The sequence below is a fragment of the Vipera berus genome, assembly GCF_964194415.1.
Source record: "Vipera berus genome assembly, chromosome: Z".
Classification (NCBI taxonomy): Eukaryota; Metazoa; Chordata; class Lepidosauria; order Squamata; family Viperidae; genus Vipera; species Vipera berus.
Window position 1 is genome coordinate 53,155,230 of NC_138205.1, and position 23,568 is coordinate 53,178,797.

The following is a 23,568-nucleotide window of genomic DNA, read 5'->3' on the forward strand; positions in this document are numbered from 1 at the left end:
GGGCTCGCCACTTGGGAGTCCTCCTAGATTCACGGCTTACCCTAGAAGATCATGTAGTGGCCGTGACTAGGGGGGCTTTTGCCCAGGTTCGCCTGGTGCGCCAGTTGCGGCCCTATCTGGACCGGGATGCCCTGTGCACGGTCACTCATGCGCTCGTGACCTCTCGCCTTGACTACTGTAATGCTCTCTACATGGGGCTTCCCTTGAAGACCACTCGGAGGCTCCAACTGGTACAGAATGCGGCCGCGAGAGTTGTCTTGGGAGTTTCCCGGTACTCCCATGTTACACCTTTGCTCCGCGAGCTGCATTGGTTACCAGTTGTCTTCCGGGTGAGGTTCAAGGTCTTAGTTATGATCTTTAAGTCCCTACATGGCATGGGTCCGGGGTACCTCGGGGACCACCTGCTGCCGGCTTCAACTCCCCTCCGCCCTGTGCGTTCCCACAGAGAGGGCCTCCTCAGGGTGCCTCCGGTCAGGGAATGTCGACTGGCGGCCCCCAGGGGGAGAGCCTTCTCTGTGGGTGCCCCGGCTTTGTGGAACCAACTGCCGGTGGAGCTCCGGACGGCATCGGACCACCGAACTTTCCGTCGTGGTCTGAAGACCCATTTGTTTGAATTGGCCGGTCTGGCCTGATGGGGGAGCTGGGTTTTAAATTGTCATTTTAGATTGCATTATTGTTTTTTAATTGGGCACTGATTTAATCTTTGTTTTAACTTTTGTATAGTATTGTATTTTTATTTATATGCCCTGTGAACCGCCCTGAGTCCCCAGGGAGAAGGGCGGTATATAAATTAAATAAAACATAAACATAAACATAAACATTTTACGTTTTTAGAACTATTGCTGGCTGGATGCCATCTGGTTTCTGCTACAGGTAGAAGTTATGAAGGTTCACTTAGCAAACATTTGAAGTTACACCATAAGCACCATGTAGTGTTTACAAATAAGTCTCAAAATTACAAATGTTGCAGCATCATATGAGTCATTCACCCTTATGAACGATTACAGAGGCACTGCAACATTCACCCTGCCCAGACATGTCAAACAAAAGGCCCGGGGGCCGGATCTGGCCCGCGAAGTGGTTTCATGTGGCCCGCGAAGCCATCCTGGAAACAGTGAGGGAATGGCCCCCACTGCCTTGGCCCTGGCCCAGAGACCCTCCTGCCAGAGACCCTCAGATCTGTCCCACTCCTGCCCAGGCCCCCATAGGCACCCTTGATGCGTAGGCCATACACACTCTAGCCACGCCCACCCAGTAGGCCACGCCCACCCTGGCCATACCCACCCGGCCCCCTGAGGGTAACCGCAATGCTGATGCGGCCCTGAATGAAATTGAGTTTGACACCCCTGACCCTGCCTATTACCCCCCCTCCCCATTCCAGGTCTCCATAGGCACTAGGCCTGTAGATATTCACCTTGCAAAGATCTAGAGAGCCTGTGGTTTTCTTGGTCTGTTTCACTGCTTCAGGCCTTCTTGGTCTGTTTCACTGCTTCAGGCCTTTGGTACATTCACAAAGAATGGAGGCCTAAAGTACCAGAAGATCATGTGAGATCAGTAGTGTGAGATATCACACTAGGCTTGTATTCTCTGCAAACAGAGGCCTGGATGAGATCTGCTGCAAAAGGCTTTGCAAATGGAGGGAAGGCCTGAAACATCGAAGCTTTCCTTCCATTTTTAAAACCTTTTGTCATCTTTGCAAAAAGCCTTTGCTGCCAAGAATGGGGCTGGGAGGGACATGTGCATCTCTCTGGGTCTCCATTTATAGCAGCAAAGGCCTTTCTTCTAGGCCAGGGGTCGGCAACCTGAAACAGTGAAAGAGCCACTCGGAAACGGTTCCCTCACAAAAGAAAAAACTGGGAGCCGCAAAAAATGGGTGTGCATGCACGCGCATGCGCAGAACAAGAGGCTTGACAGAAGAGTGGAGCGTAAGGTGAGACATGCAGCCCCCCTGCCCCCCTCCACTCTCATTCACTCGCCTTTGCTTGGAAAAGCTTCTCTCTCACTCTCATTCACTCACGTTTTGTTTGCAAAAGCTTCTCTCTCGCTCTCTCATTCACTCACATTTTGCTCTAAAAAGCCTCTTTCACACACTCATTCACTCACACTTGTTCAAAAATGCTTCTCTCTCGCTCTCATTCACTCACCAACTCGAAAGGCCAGCCGCGGCACCTCCATTGACTTCCATGGGGATGCTTGGCAATGAATGGTCCAATTAAAACCGCTCCCGCTAGTGCTGCTACTGCTAACTTTTTCACTTGCTGCTTGGTTCCAATGAAACCGGAGAATCCCAGGATGCCACTGCTGGGGGTAGAGGAGGCTGCTTGGGTTCAGGCGTAGCGTAAGCCAACAACGGTAGCGGTGGAGGCGGCGGCGAGAGAGACGCTGGAGGTCTGCCGCATCTCCATCAGCCACCACCTCACCTGCAGAAACAAATCCCCGTGCCGGTACCCATGGCAGCAGCGAGCCCCAAGGACTGGGCAATCGCTCTGCCAGTGGTGGCTGCTGTTGGGGCAGCCTAGTGCCCTTGCCGAGATACTGGAGATGATCCAGGCCCGCACTCCGTGGCTTTGGCAGCTTTGGCGGAAGAAAAAGGAAGGTGGTGGCGGCAGCGGCTGCTGCTGTTGAGGCAGCTTAGTGCCCTTGCCGAGATACTGGAGGTGCTCCAGGCCTGTGCTCCGTGGCTTTGGCAGCAGGAGTAGCAACACCTGCCTGCCGGGCAGAAGAAACAGGAAGGCGGCGGGGCACCTGGCAGGCAGTACTCAGCAAGCAGGCATGGGCGATGCACCTGCAGCTCCTGCCCTTCCAAGTACCAAGCAGTGCTGCCTGGACACACAGCTGCTCCTACCACCAAAGCCGCAGAGCACCTCCAGTATCTCAGCAACAGCACTAAGCTGCCTCAACAGCAGCTGCCGCCGCCAACCTTCCTGTTTCTTCCGCCCGGCAGGCAGGCATTGCTACTCCTGCCACCATAGCCGCTAAGGACGCTCCAGCATCTCAGTGAGTGCACTAGGCCGCCCCAACAGCAGCCGCCACCAGCGGAGCAATTGGGGATCGCTGCTGCCATGGGGGCCGGCACAGGGATTTGTTTCTGCAGGGGAGGTGGAGGCTGACGGAGATGCGGCAAACCTCCAGCATCTCTTGCCGCCACCTCTACCGCTACTGTTGTTGGCTTCCGCTACGGCCGAACCTGAGCAGCCTCCTCCACCCCCAGCAGTGGCATCTGGGGATTCTCCAGTTTCATCGGAACCAAGCAGCAAGTGAAAAAGTTAGCAGTAGCAGCACTAGGGGGAGCGGTTTTAATCGGCCCCTCCATTGCCATGGAGGCGCCGCAGCTAGCCTTTTGAGTTGGTGAGTGAATGAAAGCGAGAGAGTAGCATTTTTGAGCAAAGAGTGAGTGAATGAGAATGTGAAACAGGCTTTTAGAGCAAAATGTGAGAAAATGAGAGCAAGAGAAGCTTTTGCAAGGAATGTGTGAGTGAATGAGAGAGTGAGATAAAAGCTTTCCTTTTATCCCTTTCTTCCGACACCACCTTCCCCGCAGCCGTTTCTCTCACGTCACCAACCTTCACAGCTCCCTGATACTAGCAAGAACAATCTTTTTGATTTTTTTACTCTTCTTTTTCCAGGCTAAGGGAGTGCCAGCCCTGCTGATGTAGGAAAAGCAAAGCAGGGGCCCTGCTGGCTCTCCAGAATAGAGGAGCCGCTTCCTAATAAATGCGGCTGATCAGTCTTAGTTTCTTCTGTAAGGAAAGGTTGGGGGAGGGGTGTGTTTGCTTCACCTTTTCCTCCCCCAAAAGGTTCCCTGCTTGGAAGGAGGAACGTGAAAGGGGTGGCTTTTGGTTTCTTTCCTTCTAATGGACAGTGTGGTGCCCAATGGGTATTAGGGAGGGTACAGATTGGAAAAGGGGATTGTGTCTTTCCTTATCCAGCAAAACTGGTAAGAGTAAGCTTGTGGGCTGACCAACTAAGCTTTTAAATCCCCTCTTTCTAGTGGACCCTCCTCACTGGGAAGAAACCTTGGGAATGAACGGATTTGGAGGCATGCGCACGCACGCACACACACACACACACACACACACACACACACACACACACACAGAGAGAGAGAGAGAGAGAGAGAGAGAGAGAGAGAGAGAGAGAGAGAGAACGAGAACTCCCCCTCCCTGGCATGCCCCATCTGACCGACCCACTCACCTTTCCAGCAGTCCTCCTGTCTCTTCCTCCGCTGCCGCCATGTGCAGTCCGAGGAAGAAAAGAGGTTTGTGGGCAGTCCCACAAACCAAAGACCTTCAATCAATTCAAGCTTCGCAAGTTTTATTTTTTTCCCATGAGAAGTTTGAATTGATTGGTTGAACTTTTTTAGTCTCAATTTATTTTTTTTTGGACTGCACATGGCAGAGGACTGGGAGCCGCAGGAGACGGCTGAAAGAGCCGCATGCGGCTCCGGAGCTGCGGGTTGCCGACCTGCGTTCTAGACCTTTGCCAATAAAGGAGGCTGGGAAGGACACGTGCTTCCCAGCGGGGCTCTGTTTTCTTCAGCAAAGTGCTTGAGCCGGGCTTTACCAACAAAAATAGAGCCCCAGACAGGTGCACTCATCCCTCCAGGCCTCTATTTTCGTTGCCAAAGGTCTCCTCAAGCACTTTAGCAGCAAAAATGGAGTCCCAGAGAGGTGTGTGTGTGTCCCTCTGGTCTTTTGTTCTTGTCACAAAGCCCTTCTCAAGTATTTTACCAAAGAATACAGAGCCCCAGAGGGGAGTACGCGTCCCTCTGAGCCTCCATTCTCATTGGCAAAGGCCATTTCAAGTTTCGGCCAGAGGCCGAAAACTTCTAGGTGTCCTGATCTTGTACAATTTCAGGCACCCATCCACTTTTGCAGACAATGAGTGCCTGAAGTCCTGCGACATCGGCACCTACAGAAGCTTCCAGTCTGTACATGAAAAGAATTTGCATGCCAGTGGGAGGCTTGAAGCAACATGATTTTGCTGCCCCAAACATCCCTAATGGTGTGCAAACGCTTTTCTCCACTGAGCCTTTGGAGGAGACTCATTGAGGTTGCCTGCCATTCCAGAAGTTATAGGACGTCTTGGTGTGTCAGAGAAGCTGAGCACGGCACACTAACCCTTTCTCCCTCTGCTCTCACCGCCTGCAAGGAGCAGGCAAAGGAACAGGCTGGAGAGGAGACAGATCTTCACAAAGTAAGTGACCCGGCATGACAGGATGGAGGGGAGCAATTGTGGGGATCCCAGACGAGGGAGAATGAGGTATTTCAGTGGGTCAGGGGAGGTCTTGAATGGTCTGAAGCAGGTGACCTGTTCCATCACTAGGCCCCTCATGGCCTTCCCCACCCTGAGATAACTCATGTGCACTTAACGGCCTTCAACATTTGATTCATTGTTCTGAATTCAGATGTCACTTTTCTCTGTATTTTGCCATCTTTGCTTGAATCATTCTTCTGTATGTGTCTGCAAATTTTCAGCATTGAAAGAATCAACTGCTCTGTACATAAATGTGAAGAATCCTTCTATTGCAAGGATACATAGTCTGGTACTCTGTGTATATTGAATTATAGCCTTCTTGAAGCTGGAACTATTGTGTGTGCTGGCAGTGCCTTATGGAATTTTAGTTTAAAGGATCTGGAAAGCATTAGGCCAGTGGTGGTGAACCTATGGCACGGGTGCCAGAAGCGGCACTCAGAGCCCTCCCTGTGGGCATCCGCACCATGCGTCGGTGGTGGTAACTGTCCCTCTTCAACCAGCCGCCCCCCACAGGTGTCCCTCTCCACGAGCAACATTGAGGTGATCACACCCACCTTGGCCACACCCACCCAATCTGCCATGACCACCACAGCCACACACACCCAGTAGGCCACTCGGTCTCTAAAAGGTTCGCCCTCACTGCATTAGGCTGTTTATATTGCACCCCCACTCTTGAGAATCTTTCCCATTTTAATTTCTTATCAAGAAGTCTGCTTGAGAAAAGATTTAAAAATATAGCCTATGGCAACAATATTGTATTTCTTTGAAAGTCATAATGAATACTGCTTTTTCTCCATTATATGAGATTTATGTATGCAGATAGAATTTATTGCTATATAGGTAACTATCTAATTTTCAAGTACCCTCTTTTCTAACAGTGTTAAAGCTGTTATAAAAATGTGGCATTTGAAAAAAAAAAGACTTTTTCCCCAGAAACTTTACTTGAGCAAAATAAATCTCCACACATGACAACCTGAGTGATGCTGTCTCTGTAATGCTGTCTCTGCCCTCTCGCAATGCCTGGAAGCTCTAGGGATCTGGATTAGGGACAATAGACTTTGACTGAACCCTGGCAAAACTTCGACTCAGTGGCTTTGGGTGCATGGAGCCTCAGGATCTGAATGTTTGTCATCCTCAGTTCTGGATGGGATTGTTCTACCCTTTTCAGATCCAGCTCACAACTTAGAGGTTCTCCTGGACTCATGTCTTCTGCTTGAACAGCAAGTTGCAAACATGACCAGGAGAACATTTGTACAGCTGCGGTTTGTATACCAGTTGTGATCTTTCTTTCTTTTTTAAAAAATTTTTTATTGAATAAACATTTAAAAACAGGTTGAACACAGTGTGACTTTTCTGGCTGTTATTTTATCATACATACTATACCATATACCATATATCTCCCTAGTCATTGATCTTTTATACCATTTACATATTGCATTTTATACTATTTACATATTTATATATTTACATACATATTTACGTCTATTTACAACATAACTTCCATTTCCATTCTTATTTCTTATTCTTTCTGATCTTTACGCTGACTTTGGGGTTGAAAATTTACACTTTCTCTCTTCTAGATGAGCTTTCTTTGTTCTGAGTTTTTCTCCTCAAGTCTAACCAATAATACATCTTATCCCAAACTTCATAATACTCTGTTTCATCCTTGTCTTTAATTTCTAAGGTTAGTCTATCCATCTCTGCACATATCAGTTTTTTTAATTAATTTACTCTCCACAGGGGTATTTCCATCTTTCCAGTTCTGTACATATACTACTAACCTTGCTGCTGTTATGATATGCAACACTAGATATCTCTCTCCTTTGTTAAACTTCCCATCTATCATTCCCAGTAAAAACAATTCTGGTCTAAGATCTATCTTCAGTCCTAACATTTCCTCCAACTAAGTCTTTATTAGCCGCCAAAATTCTTTTGCTTTGGAACATGTCCATCACATATGATAATAAGTCCCTAACACTTTCTTGCACTTCCAACATTGTGGTGATACATCTTTTCTCATCATTGCCAGTTCTTGTTGGGGAGAAATGCCACCTGTAAAACATTTTGTACAGATTCTCTATATATGAGTTAGCCAAGGTTAGCTTTCTATTTCTTTCCCATAATGTTTGCCATTTGTCTAAATTATTATTATTATTATTTATTGAATTTTTATACCGCTCTTCTCCCGAAGGACTCAGGGCGGTGAACAGGGCATATAAATAGAAATACAAAAGTTAAAAAAAAAGATTAAATAATTGCCCAATAAAACAGTCAAAATATAAAACCCATTAAAACCCTAAAGTTCCCCCATCAGGCCAGGCCAGCTTGTTCGAATAAATGGGTCTTTAACCCGCGCCGGAAGGAGCGAAGATCCGGTGCCATCCGGAGCTCAACCGGCAGTTGGTTCCATAAAGCCGGGGCGCCCACAGAGAAGGCCCTCCCCCTGGGGGCCGCCAGTCGACAATATTATATCTGAAATTTTGGGCCCATGTTATCATTACTTCTTTTACCTGCTCCTCTTCCATTTTATATTCCAATAAATATTTATATGTTCTTTTGATTGCTTTCTCCTCCGTTCCTAATAGTATTTGATCTAGTGTTGTCAGATCTCTCTGCATACCCCATTCCTTTTTGTCTTTCTTATAACGTGACTGGATTTGCAGGTACACCCACCATTCTAATTGTACCCCATTTTTTAAATTCATGTCTAGATTTAAGTTCCCCTTGTTCATTTAAAATATCTCTGTGCGTAACTACTTTTCCCAAGTTCATGAAATTTGGATGCACTAGCGCTTCCAATACCGGTGTTTCTATATAGTTCTGTTGTTTAACTTTAATCCACATATTAAGTAATGCTGCTCTGATACGGTGTCTCTGGAAGTATTGATGAACGTTATATCTCTCATCCCACAAAAAATGCGTGCCATCTAGATTGTAAATCCATGACCTCTAGAGCAGGGGTAGGCAACCTTGGCTCTTTTATGACTCATGGACTTCAACTCCCAGAATTCCTGACCCAGCCATGCTAAGGAGAAAGGGAGAGGTTTCTTGCCCTGAGCCAAGACAGGGCAACTTCACAGCATCAAAGGGATGATGGACGGGCCATGTACTGTCAAATCTTGGGTGAGAACCTCCTTCCCTCAGCCAGGGCATTGCAAATGGTCGTGGATGGGTATTCCAGCATGACAGTGACTCAAAACACATGGCCAAGGCAACAAAGGAGTGGCTGAAGAAGAAGCACATTAAGGTCCTGGAGTGGCCTAGCCAGTCTCCAACCCTTAATCCCATAGAAAATCTGTGGAGGGAGCTGTAGGTTCGAGCTGCCAAACGTTAGCCTCAGAACCTTAATAACTTGGAGAGGATCTGCAAAGAGGAGTGGGACAAAATCCCTCCTGAGATGTGTGCAAACCTGGCAGCAACTACAAAATCATCTGACCTCTGTGATTGCTAACAAAAGAGTTTTGCAACCAAGTACTAAGTCATGTTTTGCAAAGGGGTCAAATACTTACTTCACTCACTAAAATGCAAATCAGTTTTTTGAAATAGGTTTTCCTGGATTTTTTTAATGTTATTCTGTGTCTCATTGTTAAAATAAACTTACCATTACAATTATAGACTGATCATTTCTTTGTTAGTGGGCAAATGTACAAAATCAGAATGGGATCAAATAATTTTTCCCCTCACTGTAAATCTTAAATATATTTTTCAAATAGAATGAAGGCTTCTGTGTATAATAGCTAAGTGATGTTTTTTCTTATGTAGATCTAAAACTATATAAGTGTACAGCCACTATTAAAATATATGCAAATAGGGCTTCTATTACTGTGCAGTGATTTGAATTTGGAAAGAAAACATAGAGGGATATGTTTGACACAATTGTTAGCAGTTTTTTAAAGAACTCATCTTGGCAGATCACACTATGCAGTTAAGGAGATGCCAACAGAAGTGTTTTTGGCTGTGTGTTCTCTGAATATCTTTTTGTCTTTTTTCTTCAGATCTGGATAATGTTACAGACCCTATCATTGAAATCTAAAGTATTTCAGCATACATGATTTAATAATTTGAAATAGTTAAAAAAGTAGAATAAAATTTTATTGAATCAAACTCCTATAAGCTTTATGCATTACACAGTTTATTATATCAGGCAAATTCTTTATCTTTCCCCCCCTTAACCTGGCTTCCTTAACTGCAGTGAAAGCAACCGAATGCCTCACCAACTACTTGTTACTTGTAAGAGGAAATTTAATTTACTTTCAATGTTCCAGTTTAATTCTTGCTAACCATCTCACGGAGCTTTCTTCTATGTAAAACCTAGATTTCAATAACATTCTTTCCAGTGCAATCTTCAGTTTTGCCTCTGAGGGTGATCAAAGCCTTTCAGAGCTTATCTAGGTGTTTGATGGGTAATCCTTTATTTTGATGGAATGACATTTGCCAGCACAGTAACACCATTGTGTTACACTGTGCATATGAATTTAAACAGGAAGCAACAATATAAAATTTTATGTTCATGCATTTTTTTCTATTCTTCTACAGGTAGTCCTCGAGTTATGAGTGTAATGGAGCCTGCACATTCCATTCGTAACTCGAAAACTTGTGGGAGTGAATCTCGTACCTTAAATGAGAAAACTCTCTACTTGTTAAGATGCACGTGGCTCGGTAAGTGCACATGAGGTACCTCATGCTTTCCCCTCACTTCCTGCTGTGCCGGACTCACCTACCTTGGAAAATCTGTCTCCTGTCTGCCGTAGTTTCTTTTCCTTTGAGGGAGAGAAATGCTTTTCGCACTGGCAAGGGAAGCTCCTAGGTGCCGTAATATTATGCGAGTTCAAACACAAATCCTCTGCAAAAGAGATCATGGCTCCCTGAAGGCAGACCTTTCCTCAAGTCTTTTTCTGGTGAAAATGAGCCCATGGAGCAAGCTGGCAAGGACCTTCCAATCTCTCTCAGGTATGTGTTTGGATAAAAAGTGTTTGAGCGGCAGCAGCTTGAGTTTCTCTGCTCCATCCAAGAGGAAAGAAGTGGAAGCACAGAGCTGGATTGCTCTCAATAAGGCCGGTGCACACGAGTGAGCAGTGCACCTGCGTCTTCTTGAGAGCAATTTTGCTTTGCGCCTCTGCTTTCTTCTTTTCGGACAAAGTGGAGAAACTGAAGCTGCTGCTGCTGCTGCTTGAGTGGGGAGGAGGACAAGGAGAAGAGCGATAAGGATTTGTGCCACCATCCGGTCAAGCAAACAGTAGGCCAGGCAGGGTGGCTGGCTGGCTGGAGAGGAGATTGTGGCCGCTCAGGTGGCCGTCAGCAGCTTGGACGCAGGTGCAAGGGGACCCACCTTGTGATGTCTCCCTGCTCAGTTGAAGGCTTCATTTCTGCCCTCAAACCAAGGCCGGCACAAGTGAGTGAGCAGAGCACTTGGGCCACAGAAGGCATTGGTTCCTGCGCCTGGCCAACTCCAATTCCACGCTTTGTCCCATAGGCATGCAAATGAAGCAAACACACACACCCTGCCCAAATGGAAGCTTTCGGGGGCCATGACCTCTTTTGCAGAGGATTTATGTTTGAACTTGCGTGCTGGTAATGACCTATAAAGCCCTAAATGGCTTGGGTCCGGACTATCTAAGGGAACACCTGCTGCCGGCATCATCTTCCCATCGTCCTGTGCATTCCCACAGGGAGGGCCTTCTCAGGGTACCGCCGGTTAATGAATGCCGGCGGGTTATTCCCAGGGGAAGAGCGTTCTCTGTGGGTGCACCTGCCCTATGGAACCAACTACATAACGGAACTTAGGACTGCCCCCGACCTTTGCTCATTTCGTCGGGACCTGAAAACTTGGCTCTTCGAGCTGTTTGGCCCAGACAGGGGTTTTTAATTTTAATTGGGTTTTAGATTTACTTTTGGGGCTTGAATTAAATTAATTGTTTTAATTGATCTTAATTTTTGTATTTCATGGTTTTAACTGCCCTGTAAACCGCCCTGAGTCCTATGGGAAGAGGGCAGTATACAAATTCAATAAATAAATAAATATTAAGGCACCCAGGAGCTTCCATTTTTGGTGCGAAAAGCATTTCCAAGCTGACTCTCCTCTCTCTTAAAGGGAAAGAAACCATGGCAGACAAGAGACAGATTTTGCAAGTTAAGTGTGTCCAGTGTGGCAGGAAGGGAGAGGGAAGGAATTGTGGGGTACAGGTGGTGGTGGGAGAAATAGTGAGAATGTTGCAGAGCCTCTGCCATCGTTCGTAAGGGCAAATGACTGCCATGGTGCTGCAATATTTGTAATTTTGGGATTGCTTGTAAACACTAGGGGGCACTGGTCACGTAACTTCAAATCAACATTAAGTGAATGCTTGTAACTTGAGGATTACCTGTATATGACTGGACTTAAACTGAGTCAACATTCACTTGGACTGACTTGCTCTGGTTTCAATAATTTTCAAAATATATAGTAAAAATGGTTAGATGTTCAAATTTAATAGCGTGAGAGAGATATGATGACGATAATGCCCCAGTACCTTTTTTTGGGTTACAGTTACTATTAGCTTAGGGTTATCTTTTGAAGATGATTAAAACTATATTTAATGTGAATTGCCCCATGACCCTCTTCCTTTTTTAAACTATATCGTTCTGAGTGATTGATATATCTCTTGAATTTCTGTGAGAAACTCCTCTGAAAATGTATACGAAAGAATAGCATACAGATGGAATATTTAGACATATGAGGTGAGATGTTAACAGAAAAATGGAATATTTCTATTAACATAGATTTCCTAGGGCACATATGGATGCTTTTCTACAAATAATAATTGATGGGTCATGTCAGATCCATTGACAGCTGAATAAAGTTGGTGACCAACGCTGTCTTCTATGATATTTTTTCAATTTCCTGCACTTTAATAACAATACGGATTATAGGGAGAGTTTGACTTACAACTACAATTAACCCCAAAATTTTGTTGCTAAGCAAGATAATTGCTAAGTGAGTTTTGCCCCATTTTATGACCTTTCTTGCTCTAGTTGTTAAGTGAATCACTGCAGTTAGTAATATGGTTATTAAGTGAATTTGGCTTTCCTATTGACTTTGCTTGTTAGAAGTTCACAAAATGTGATCACATGATTCTGAGATACTGCAATTTTCATAACTATATGCCAATTGCCAATTGTCTGAATTTTGATCGCGTGACTATGGGGATGCTACAATGGTCATAAGTCTCATAAGTCATTATTTTTAGTGCTTTTCTAAGTTTGGTCACTAAACAAATGGTTGTATGTGAAGGACTAGTTTTATAATTCTGTAAACAATTATATGGTCTTTTCCATGTATGCAGTTCATTTATAATGCATAGGAAAAAATATGTCTGTATAATATCAAGATTTCATTAAACTATTCTTCTATATTCCTAGTAAATTATCTGAGGTAATTCAACAAAGTATATACACTTCCTAGTATCATCTACTGGAATAATCAATTGTTATTTAGTATAGCTACTTAAGGTTTTCAGAGAGAATGATATGCTATGGGGATAAACTGTTGGCTAAAATGTTACTAATGTTTCCCCCAAAATAGCAATTGCCATGGACTTTTGGCCAAGAGTGTAAGGTATCAGTTTTGACATCCTGTGTAAGAAGGATGCATGTTGTTAAGAGTTCCATGTGTTAGTATTTATAGAGCTTGTCTCACATGTCTTTCCATGAATAAAACAGCTGTGACAAGCTTCAGTCAGCTTTCAGTAACAACAGATAAATTATGCAGTAATACAAGAATGCTGCAGTGTTCAATACTGCTAATTGTATGAATTGATGTAATTCAGATTTTTGCTGTATTTGTAATTCTAGCCACTACTTAAGCATACTTGCATACAACCCAAAATCAAGGTTTTGGAGAAACCTGGTTTATCATAAATGAGGAGAAGACTGGGAACACAGCCTGTTTATGTTGGCTTGGTTACTCTTGCTTCTATGGTTGACTAAGAGAAAATGAAAAAGTTACTCTATCTCAGGGCTGTCAAACTGCTGGCCCATGGGCCAGATGTGTCATGAGGAAACCGTGCCCACTTCATTGCCAGCAATGGGGAAAAATCTCCAATATGTCGCGCGACATCATATGATGTGGCAAGTTTGACATGTCTGCTCTATCTGAACCTGGGCTCCTGCACTGTTGCATTTTTGCTATTGATACTCATGTTGTCTTGTTTGAGAATGGCAAGCAAAAAGTTTTGTTTTGAATAAAACAATCAATTTTAAGTTCTGACTAATTTAATTTATCATGCTAATGGGAAGGATAAACAGATCCAGATGGTCAATATGTATCAGCATGCAATTTTCTCCTGGTAATCCAAAGTAATCTTCTAATTTGTTTGATGGAAACCTGGCCATTGTGTTGAACACCATAATCAATTGTAATAATTTCTTGAATGCTGGTAACCAAGGAAAAAAAATGAACACCAGTCTATAACATAGATTGTATAAAATGTTAAGTATGTACTTTTTACATATTAATTGATTGGATTTTTAGGGACAGGAGGTACATTCCTTCATATATTTTAAGTTTTATGTGTCTCTAACCCCAGTGAGAGTAAACTTTTCACTTTGTTAAACATATTTAATAAACCATCCACAGATTTCATGGTAATAATTGTATGGATTAGACATTTTTGAAATCCAATAAGGTAATGTATATAATCTTAGTTTCAAAAAACGTTGATTCAAATCAACTTTTTGTTTGAGCTACATAAATGTTATTCTGGAGAACCCTATAAAATATATATTGAAATTCATTGAAATGTACCTAACAAAAATAATATGAAAATCATGTACTTCTGATTACCAGTAGCCATTCTGAGTACAATTTATATGACGGCAGTAGGAATTTCTATTCCCACCACTGACTGCCACATCCCACATGTTTATGTATTTAAACAATGCATAAACTGTATTTTGGGTTAAACCCTATAAAGGCAGCATAGAACACACTTAAACAAAGAAATTGGTTATATTAATATGAATGTCTCTAATTCCATCTGAAAAAGAAATTACAGTAGGTGGTCATCAAGATCTGTTTAATGCCAAACATGAAAATTAGTTTGCTCTGACAATTAAGCCATAAGCCCACACACTATCATAGCAGTGGAGGAGATAAGCCTGTTTCCTAAATATTTTGCAGTATCTGGAAGAAATTAATGATATTTTTTGTTTAATTGTAGGTTTGTGCATGAATTTAGTGTGAAGCTAAATTCATGTTCCTTCCCCCCCCCCAAAAAAAACCTGAAAAGTCAGGCTGTGAGTATTTAACATTTACCACCAAGCTTTTGTGGCTGAGAGCAGATTTGAATCTGGATCTTCCTTCATACTATCCAAACAAAAATGGGACAAGTGCAGGTGCTTAAGTTTAGGAAATTATGCTTCTGATTCTTGTCCCTCGGGATGTTAGTGTTCCAGGGATTTGAAAGCAGGCTTTCTTGTGGCAGTTCTTACTCTAGATCAGAGGTCTCCAACCCCCAGACTCCAACTTACTACCAGCCCTTGAGCTGATGAGAACCAGGCCATGGAAGTGGCGGGCGAGCATGTGCACATGGCACATCTCCACATGTGTGAGCAGTGGGTGAGTGTATGCATGCTGCTCTATTTGCACGAATGGCAGCCCATGTGCCTGTTGCTTGTGCAAATGGAGCTGCACATGCGCTTGCCCACCACTTGTGTGGAACCATCCCCCTTCTCTCCCTCTGCCAGGCCACAGAGTTGGAAAGGTTGGGGATCTCTGTTCTAGAATACTCTACCTCCTGGAATGTAGACATTTTGTCAGGCTTTAGGGGCTTGGGAAGACTGTCTTGTTTCTTTGCTTATCTTTGTTCTTCCAAATTAAACCTATTGTATACAGGGGAGCCACTCAGAGGGATGAAATTAGGCATAGTATTCATTATGTAAACAAATTGATCTATATTTCTTTGTTGAACAGATAATCCTCAATTTACAACCATTCAAATGGTTCAGTAACTGTTCAACACTATGACAGTGCTGAACGAAGAGATTTAACATCATACCTTGCTCCACTTAGGTCTTCCAAAAATTGCTTTTCTAAAAGAGAATCAGCTGATCCATCTTGTGACCTTTTCTGTACAGAAGCCTTCTCATGCCATCCTGGAAGCAGACACCATTTTGGAAGTGGCCCAGTTCTTTTTTAAATGTTTTATTGATTTTCTAATTTTACATTGTAAGTATTTAAAAAGCTACGTGGCAGCTGAGTTAATCGATAATTCAATGACATACAAGTATGTTTAGTACAAGTCTCAAACTACCACATTAGATATTTCCTCTCTTTTCCCCTTAGTATTTACTGTCTCATGTTTAAACTAATACAATTCTTATTATATCAATTAAATAAAAATAACATTCTTACATTTATCAATAATTTTTAGCTTATACATATCCTGGTTATTTTAACATTCAGTTTTTATGGACAATCAATGTCCTAATTAGTTTTTCCCAATTTTTAGTTTCCCATTAATATTTAAATTTAACATTTAATATTTATAATTTCTAAGTTTTAAGTAACCCAAGTTCCCTTTATCACAATTCATCACAAAGTCTAATATTCAGGATACATGTCTTAGGTGCTCTTTCAGAAAGGTGATCTTTGGAAATGGCCTTTCCAAAAGAGAATTAATTAAATGAGCCACACAGTTTTCCTATACAGAAATCACTTTGTGCCATACCAAAAGTAGGCACTATTTTAGAAGCAGCCACAATTGCCAGATAGTAAGAACTGGGCCACTTCTGGACTTCTGGTTTGTTGCTGGGGCCGCTGGAAGACAAGCTCCGTCTTCCATGTCTGATTTTACACTGAAGGGGGACCCTGGAAAGGATCAAAAGTTGCCCTGTAGGGGCAAGGAGGGGATCCCCGTTTGATCGTGGGAGGGAAGTAGCCCTTCCACTCGATCCAGGACAGCCCTCCAAACCAGCAGATGAGAGACCGGCCATAGAAATATGGCCTGTCACTAGACTGCAGACAGGCGAAGTCAAACTTACCACCAGGCACCTATAAAGCAACATAGATGAGACTGGTTGAGATCTGAACCTCTCTTCAATCCTATTTTTTCTACCTGTATAAGCTGCCCAAAGTATTTTTTCCCCCTGTAGAGGGAGGGAAAGGAAATTCTATCCCACCCTCCAAAAACAGCAGCGACTGACTATCCAGGGGAGTTTAAAACGGTCAAAGAATAACCTGATTTTAACTGGATTTCTATCTTTCTAAAATTTGAAGATAAAAGATTTCTTATTCTTATTGAAGATTTGGGTTTTTACCTACAAAAATAGAGTAAAATTGAAAAAAGGATTACAGAAATTTTGGACAAAATAAATCTTAAACAGTGACATCCTGTGGCTAAACCTGATATTACAACTTGTTACTATTTAAAAGAGACTTGACTTGAAGCACATACTATAGATAAGACTTTTGCAACCTTGGCAGATATCACCTGTGAGAAGCCCAGCTGTGTTCTATAGTCAGTGACAAAATTATTTTCATTCTCTGATTGTAAAGCTTTTAATTTAATACACCACTAAGAGAACATGGATGAAGTTCAGGAACAGATTCTCTTTATGTTGAAAGCAATTTATGAAACTATTCTTTCTGATGAAATAAGCTACAAAAAAGAACAAGATGTCAGCCTAGATATACGAACCCAAACTTTGATAATAACTAAAGAATCAACTACACAGAATATAACAAGTGGAACAATCTAAAGAATCAACTACACAGAATATAACAAGTGGAACAATCAAATACTATGATAGAAGATTCAACTGATCAACAAACACAGTTAACGGAAAACCCGGAAAAGGGACTGACAACACTGAAAATGGAAAAGACTGAAAGCTAGAATTAAGGTGAAGAAAATTGGAAAATAAGTTTTGACTTAGTGAGGATTAAAATAGAATATACTCAAATAGACATGATGTGTAGTTTGGATACTAGATTGTGTTATGAACTGAGATAAAGAAAACTTTGGTTATTTAAAACTTGGAAGTATAAATATTAAAAGTTAAATTTGAATATTGATTTGTTTATAAAGGTTGAATGTAAAAGTAATTAGATGTATATTAGCTAAAATTTATTGATAAATGTAATAAACATGCTTTACCTAGCTGATATAATAACTGTACTAGCTTAAAAATGAGATAGAAGACATTAAGAGAAAAAGAGACGAAGAATGTTATACTGTATTATTGATTAGTTGATGTAAGATGGTAAGAAATAGAATATTTTCCAATAGATAAGACCCTAATGGTGAACCTATGGCACATGTGCCACAGGCGGCATGCGGAGCCATCCCTGTGGGTACGCGCATCATCACCCCACAAGGAGGCGGAGCCAGGCTGCTCCCCACCCTCTCTCCATGTGCTCCTGCACTCTTGCTCTCTTTTTCTCTGCACTGAGAGTCAGGGAGCATCTGCAAGAGCTGGGCCAATCTGGGCTGGATAGTGGAGGCAGCTACCAGCACGAGTCCAGGTAAGCCTCTGGAGTGATTTTGCGCTCCCCCCCTAGCCGATCCGGGCAGCAGAGGCCTTTTCGAAGCCTCTGGAGTTGGCATCCATGGCCGTGGGATGATTTTGTGGTGCACCAGTGGCCTGATCTGTGCTCCGGAGGCCTGCAAAAGGCCTCTGCCCCACTGACCTAGGGCTGTCCAGCAATTTTGCACCCTCCTACAGCCAATCCAGTCCACTGAGGCGCCACAAAATTGCCCCGCAGCCATGGATGTGAATTCCAGAGGCTTCGAAAAGGCCTCTGCCACCCAGATTGGCCATGAGGGCCAGGCGTGAAATCGCTGTGCAGCCCTAGATCCGTGGGGCAGAAGCCTTTTGCAGGCCTCCAGAGCCCAGATCAGGGCACTGGCACACCGCAAAAACACTCTGCGGCCATGAATGTGAGCTTCACAGGCTTCGATAAGTCCTCTGCCGCCCAGATTGGCCATGGGGGGCACGAATTCGCTGTGCAGCCCTAGATCTGTGGGGCAGAGGCCTTTTCCAAGTGGCGCCAGCAGGTGATCTGTGTGGGGGGTAGGAAATGGCAACAGCAGGGCGATCCGTGCGGGTGGGGGGAAAACAACAATCCATGTGGTGGCTTGGCCAGGGCTCGGGACCAATTGGGGCACCAATCTTCCCTACCTCCACCATGGCAGGCTGCTACTCACCATACTGTGGGCCTCCGGGTCATGGTGAGAAGATGGCCTGGCTTCCCCTCATCACTGCTGGCTCTCTGGGCTCTGCAATCCGGTGTCCCACCCCGCAGGTCATAAGGCCAGGATCGCAGCTGGAGCGTGGGCATGGCCAGAGCCGCTCGGCCTTCCAGCTGCCTCCTCCTGGCAGCACCGCCTGCCACTTTAACAAAGTGTGGCCGGCCGAGGAGGAACCGGAGCCGCGCCTGCCTGTCCGCTCTTCCTCCCAACCGGGCATCCTGCTCGCTTCTTTCAGAGCCGGCCCAGCTGCAGCCACTGATGCGGATCTGCTGAAGTGCCGCCCGCCTTGCCCATCTCAGCCCTTCTGCCGCAGAAGGAGAGCGCGCTGCCAGAACTGGGGCTGAGAGGCAAAGATGTGCGCCACGCCAAAACCAGCTGTTTACCGCCTCGCAGGTCACAGCAAATGGCAAGTTTCCCCGTGGCACAGCTCTTTCCCTCCGGCTGGAGCAAAGATCCACGCTACTTGCTGTTTGCCTCCACCGAAACCAGCCTTTTGCTGTGATGCGCGAGGCAGGAAATGCCCTGTTTCAGCATGGTGCATATGGTTGCCTCCAGCCGAAGACAAACATCTGTGCCATGCTGAAACCAGGGGTTTCCCACCTCGCACATCATGACAAATGGCCAGTTTCTGCGTGGCACGGCTCTTTGTCTCCTCTCAGCCCCAGCGCTGGCAGCCCACTCTCCTTCCGTGGCAGAGGACCTGAGGTGGGCAAAGTGGGCAGCACTTCGGCAGCTTCACATCATGTGAGGCAGGAAACACCTGGTTTCGGCATGGTGTGGATCTTTGTCTCTTCTCAGCCCCAGCCTTGGCACGTTCTCCTGCGCCAGAGAGGCCAAGGTGGGAGGCGCTTCAGCGGCTCTGCATTGCGGCAAATGGCCGGTTTCAACGTGGCACGGATCTTCGCCTCAAGCCATTTGAATCCGGCTGTTTCCTACCTTGCGCGTCGCGGCAAATTGCCAGTTTCAGGAGACCGGCTAGGAGCCAGCCAGCCAGCCAGCCAGTGAGAGCAGGGTTGGGTGGGGGGATCTAGATCTGGCCCCTATTACCTCGTGCAGGGTCCAGGGAGAAGTTGTCTGCCAAGCATTCCTCCTTTCCTTTGAAACAGACAATCCCCCACACAATCCTGCCGTTCCTGCCTTCTGAATTAAAACGAGAGAAAGCCAAGTTTTTTCTTTTGTGGTCTTTACATATTTAAACTGCAGCTAGAAGGAAATGGGGAAGAAAACCATTGTGAGACACACTTCTGTTTTAACATTTTTCCCTTGTTGCTTTTTGAAGTTTTCATCGTGCTTTTGTGAGAGGGCAGTGTTTGGAAGGGGGTGTAGCTACCCCCTTCCCCCCCAAGCCATCAGCTGAGCAAAACGCCCGCCTTCTCATGCTCTTCCCCCAGTCCGTGTCCGAGGCTTTAATTGGGTTTCGGTTGCAGTCTGGGCACTCGGTCTCTAAAAGGTTTGCCACCACTGACCCAGCCTATGCGACAGGTGGCTTTTAGAGAGACCATTTCATTCCATTCTGAAAATGGCCACCCTTCTTGCAATGTCTCAGAGAGGCACAATTTAGAAAATCACACCTTTCTGAGTGTAGGTGGTCCTTGCCTGCAGAATGGCACAAAATGGTTTCTGAAGGAGGGTCACATATTACATTGGCTGGCACTCTTTTGAAAAGGTGACCTTTGGAAGATGTATGTGGAGCAAGGGATGATGGGGTGAACAGTAGACCCAAGGGTGTAACACCTAGCAGGGCACAAAGCTGTGCAAGAAGTGCATCTGGGTTGGGAGAAGCCCAGTGCTGGGCCAGGGCCTGGGCCATGCTTCCCAGGACCTCTTCATCCTCTGAGTCCTGATTAATGATCCATAAGAATGCTTAATGATCACAGCAACTTACTACCAGTATTCTGGGCTCAGTTGTGGTTATAAGTCTAAAAACTATTTGCAATTCTTTATTTGTATTCCTACGGTTATGTCAGACCCCCGAAACTAAGAAAGATAAATAGAATTACTTCTAGGTAGTTTCTTTTATCATTCCTTACCTATAGACACAAGTCTTGCCAAAGTAAACCAACTATTGCATCATTAAAGATGTACTTGGAGAATTCCTAAAGAGAAGCAGTTTTAACTCTCTTTCTCCCAACCAATCTAATTTTTGCTGTCTCTTTGATCTCTGGAATGCAGTACCTCCCTCCTGGGAATCCAGTCTATGTTCAATCAAGATTATAAATTCAGGACATTTTTTAAAAATGTGAAGAGCTATTAACGTAGATATCCTAGGGAAAAAATGAGTTTTGTCCTACCTTCTGCTTTTCTGTATTTATGGGAAATTCTAAAGATTTAATGATACTTAATTTGTCATGAGTTAGAGGAGGTAGCAACCATTTCTTTGTAGTGCTCACAGTATGTTAAGGTTTGCCTCTTGAAATAACCTAAAATAACAATCAGTAGCATCAGATATAGTGCTTTGATTTGTTGCTTCATTTTCAAGCAAGTCATAGAATCCTAGGCCTGGAAAGGATCTTGGAGGTCTTTCTACTTTAACTCCCTTTCCATGGTAGGAGACCTTACACTATTTCAAACAAATGGTTGTCCAATTTTTTCTTGAAAGTTTCCAGTGATGGACTACCTACAACTCCTGGAGGCAAGCTGTTCCATTGATTACTTGTTCTATCTAGCAGAAAACTTCTCCTTAATTCCAGGTTTGATCTCTCTTTAACAACTTTCTATTCATTGCTTTTTGTCCTACCCTTAGCTGCTTTGGAGAATAAGTAAACTGCCTCTTCTCTGTGACTGCCCCTCACATACTGGAAGGCAGCAATCACCCTTAATCCTTCTCTTTGCTAGGCTAAACATACCCTTGTACATCATACGATTTATCCTGCAAACTCTGTATGATCTTTGTTGCTCTTGTTTGCATTCTTTCTAGGATCTCATTGTTGTATCGTAGTAACCAGAACTAGGTATAGTATTCCAAGTGTGGTCTCATTAGTGCTGTATAGAGTGGTACTACACTTCCTGAGGGACGCAGTGGCTCAGTGGGTTAGGACGCTGAGCTTGTCGATCAGAAGGTCGGCAGTTTGGCGGGTTGAATCCCGAGTGCTGCGTAACAGAGTGAGCGCCTGTTACTCATCCCAGCTTCTGCCAACCTAGCAGTTCGAAAGCATGTAAAAATGCAAGTAGAAAAATAGGGACCACAATGGTGGGAAGGTAACAGCGCTCCATGCGCCTTTGGTGTCTAGTCATGCTGGCCACATGACCACGGAGACGTCCTCGGACAAGTGCTGGCTCTTCAGCTTTGAAACGGAGATGAGCACCGGCCCCTAGAGTCGGAAACGACTAGCACGCATTTGCGGGGGAAACTTTACTTTTACCTTTTACTTACACTTCCTGAAATCCTGATGCTATCTCTTTGTGGATAAAGTCTAGGACTGCATTGGCTTTTTTGGAAGTTGCAGTATACTACTGATTCATACTTAAGTGTTGATCCTCCAGAATATGAGATACCGCTCTCTGACACCACTGTTAAGCCATCTACTGTCTATTGTATATGCATTTGGTTTTTTCTGCCTAAGTGCAGGGCCTTACTTTTTTCACTACTGAATTGTTAGATAGGACCCAATGCTCAATCTGTCAAGATCCTTCTGAATCTTGAGTGTATCTTCCAAAATGTTGGCAGCTTGGTTTCATCTGCAAATTTGATGAGTTCCCCTTCTATCCCCTCATCTGGATCATTTATAAAGAACATTGGGCTGAAGATAGCCTTGAGGCATTCCACTGCGTGCTTCTTTCCACATACAGTTCTGTTGTAACTGACTGGCTTTAATAAATTAAGAAGGTACTATTTTGATTTCAGTATTAAATAGCACAGGGTGCTATTTTGTTTGTAGTACTCTGAGAATAGAAACTGAAAGTTATATTTGTATATTGTATCATTAGATTCATTGTCTGTTTCTTTAAAATATCAGTTGAAAATTAGGATTTCATTAAGAGTCAAATGCAAACTATTTTCCATTGTTTACTGTGATATCCTATTTCCCTTTGAAATATACATAGCACAATGGAATCATCTTTGAGATCAACATTTCAAGCTGTAAAATACATGTGCATTAGTCTGATAAATCAAACTCCCAATTAAACAGGGACTCTAGAGTCTCAAATATACTACATTTGTTCAAATTGCATAGGTAAAGGTAAAGGTTCCCCCGCACATGCGCACTAGTCGTTTCCAATTCTAGGGGCCGGTGCTCATCTCCATTTCAAAGCCGAAGAGCCAGCACTTGTCCGAGGACGTCTCAGTGGTCATGTGGCCGGCATGACTAGACACCAAAGGTGCACGGAACGCTGTTACCTTCCCACCGTAGTGGTCCCTATTTTTCTACTTGCATTTTTCGGTGCTTTCGAACTGCTAGGTTGGCAGAAGCTGGAACGAGTAACAGGCGCTCACTCTGTTACGCAGCACTCGGGATTTGACCCGCCAAACTGCCGACCTTCTGATCGACAAGCTCAGCATCCTAACCCACTGAGCCACCATGTCCCAAATTGCATACCAATCTCCTATGAAAGGAAATGTTTTGCTGTCATTAAATATGTATTCTAATTCTATTTTTTTCTCCTTGCACAATTCTGCATATTGTCTTCTACTCTTCAGATCTGTGAGAGTCTGTTTTTTTATACATGAGCAATAATAATCAGTGCAAATTCCAAAATCTATAAAAATGCAAGATCATGTTGCCTTTTAATAATCTTCATTGCATAGGAAATACGAATGCTTGTATAAATAATGATATCTATAAAACTGAAAGAACAGTTACTATCAGTATTCTACAGATGTAAATCTGCTACAAATGTAACACGTTTTCAGAAATGTTTCTGGACAGTGCTCTTTGGAAGAAAAAGTAGAATAAGCTGATGAACTGCCCATTAGTCTCAGTGGATTCAATAGACTAAATCTATTGAAACAATGAAATGAGTTATGCTTTTCACATTACTATTTTAAAAAAAACCTGTGACTTTGTGTTATAAATAGTGGAGCATTTAATTGAATACAATGGGAAACAATATCTTTCTTACATAAGCGCTAGGTTTTAATTAACTT

At 43.9% G+C, this 23,568-nt stretch overlaps 1 protein-coding gene across 17 annotated transcripts in view; it reads left to right on the plus strand.

Annotated features, from left to right (window-relative positions):
• SLC20A2 (solute carrier family 20 member 2) overlaps positions 1 to 23,568 on the plus strand; it is a 93,897-nt gene that overhangs the window by 10,309 nt on the left and 60,020 nt on the right. Inside the window, exon 1 of one of the 17 annotated variants that reach the window (XM_081343836.1) lies at positions 9,879 to 9,915. The exons of the other annotated variants lie outside the window; for them this stretch is intronic. The gene's annotated coding sequence lies outside the window, so the exon portion shown is untranslated. Of the gene's footprint in view, positions 1 to 9,878; positions 9,916 to 23,568 lie in introns of those variants that run through there. 17 annotated transcript variants of the gene reach the window in all.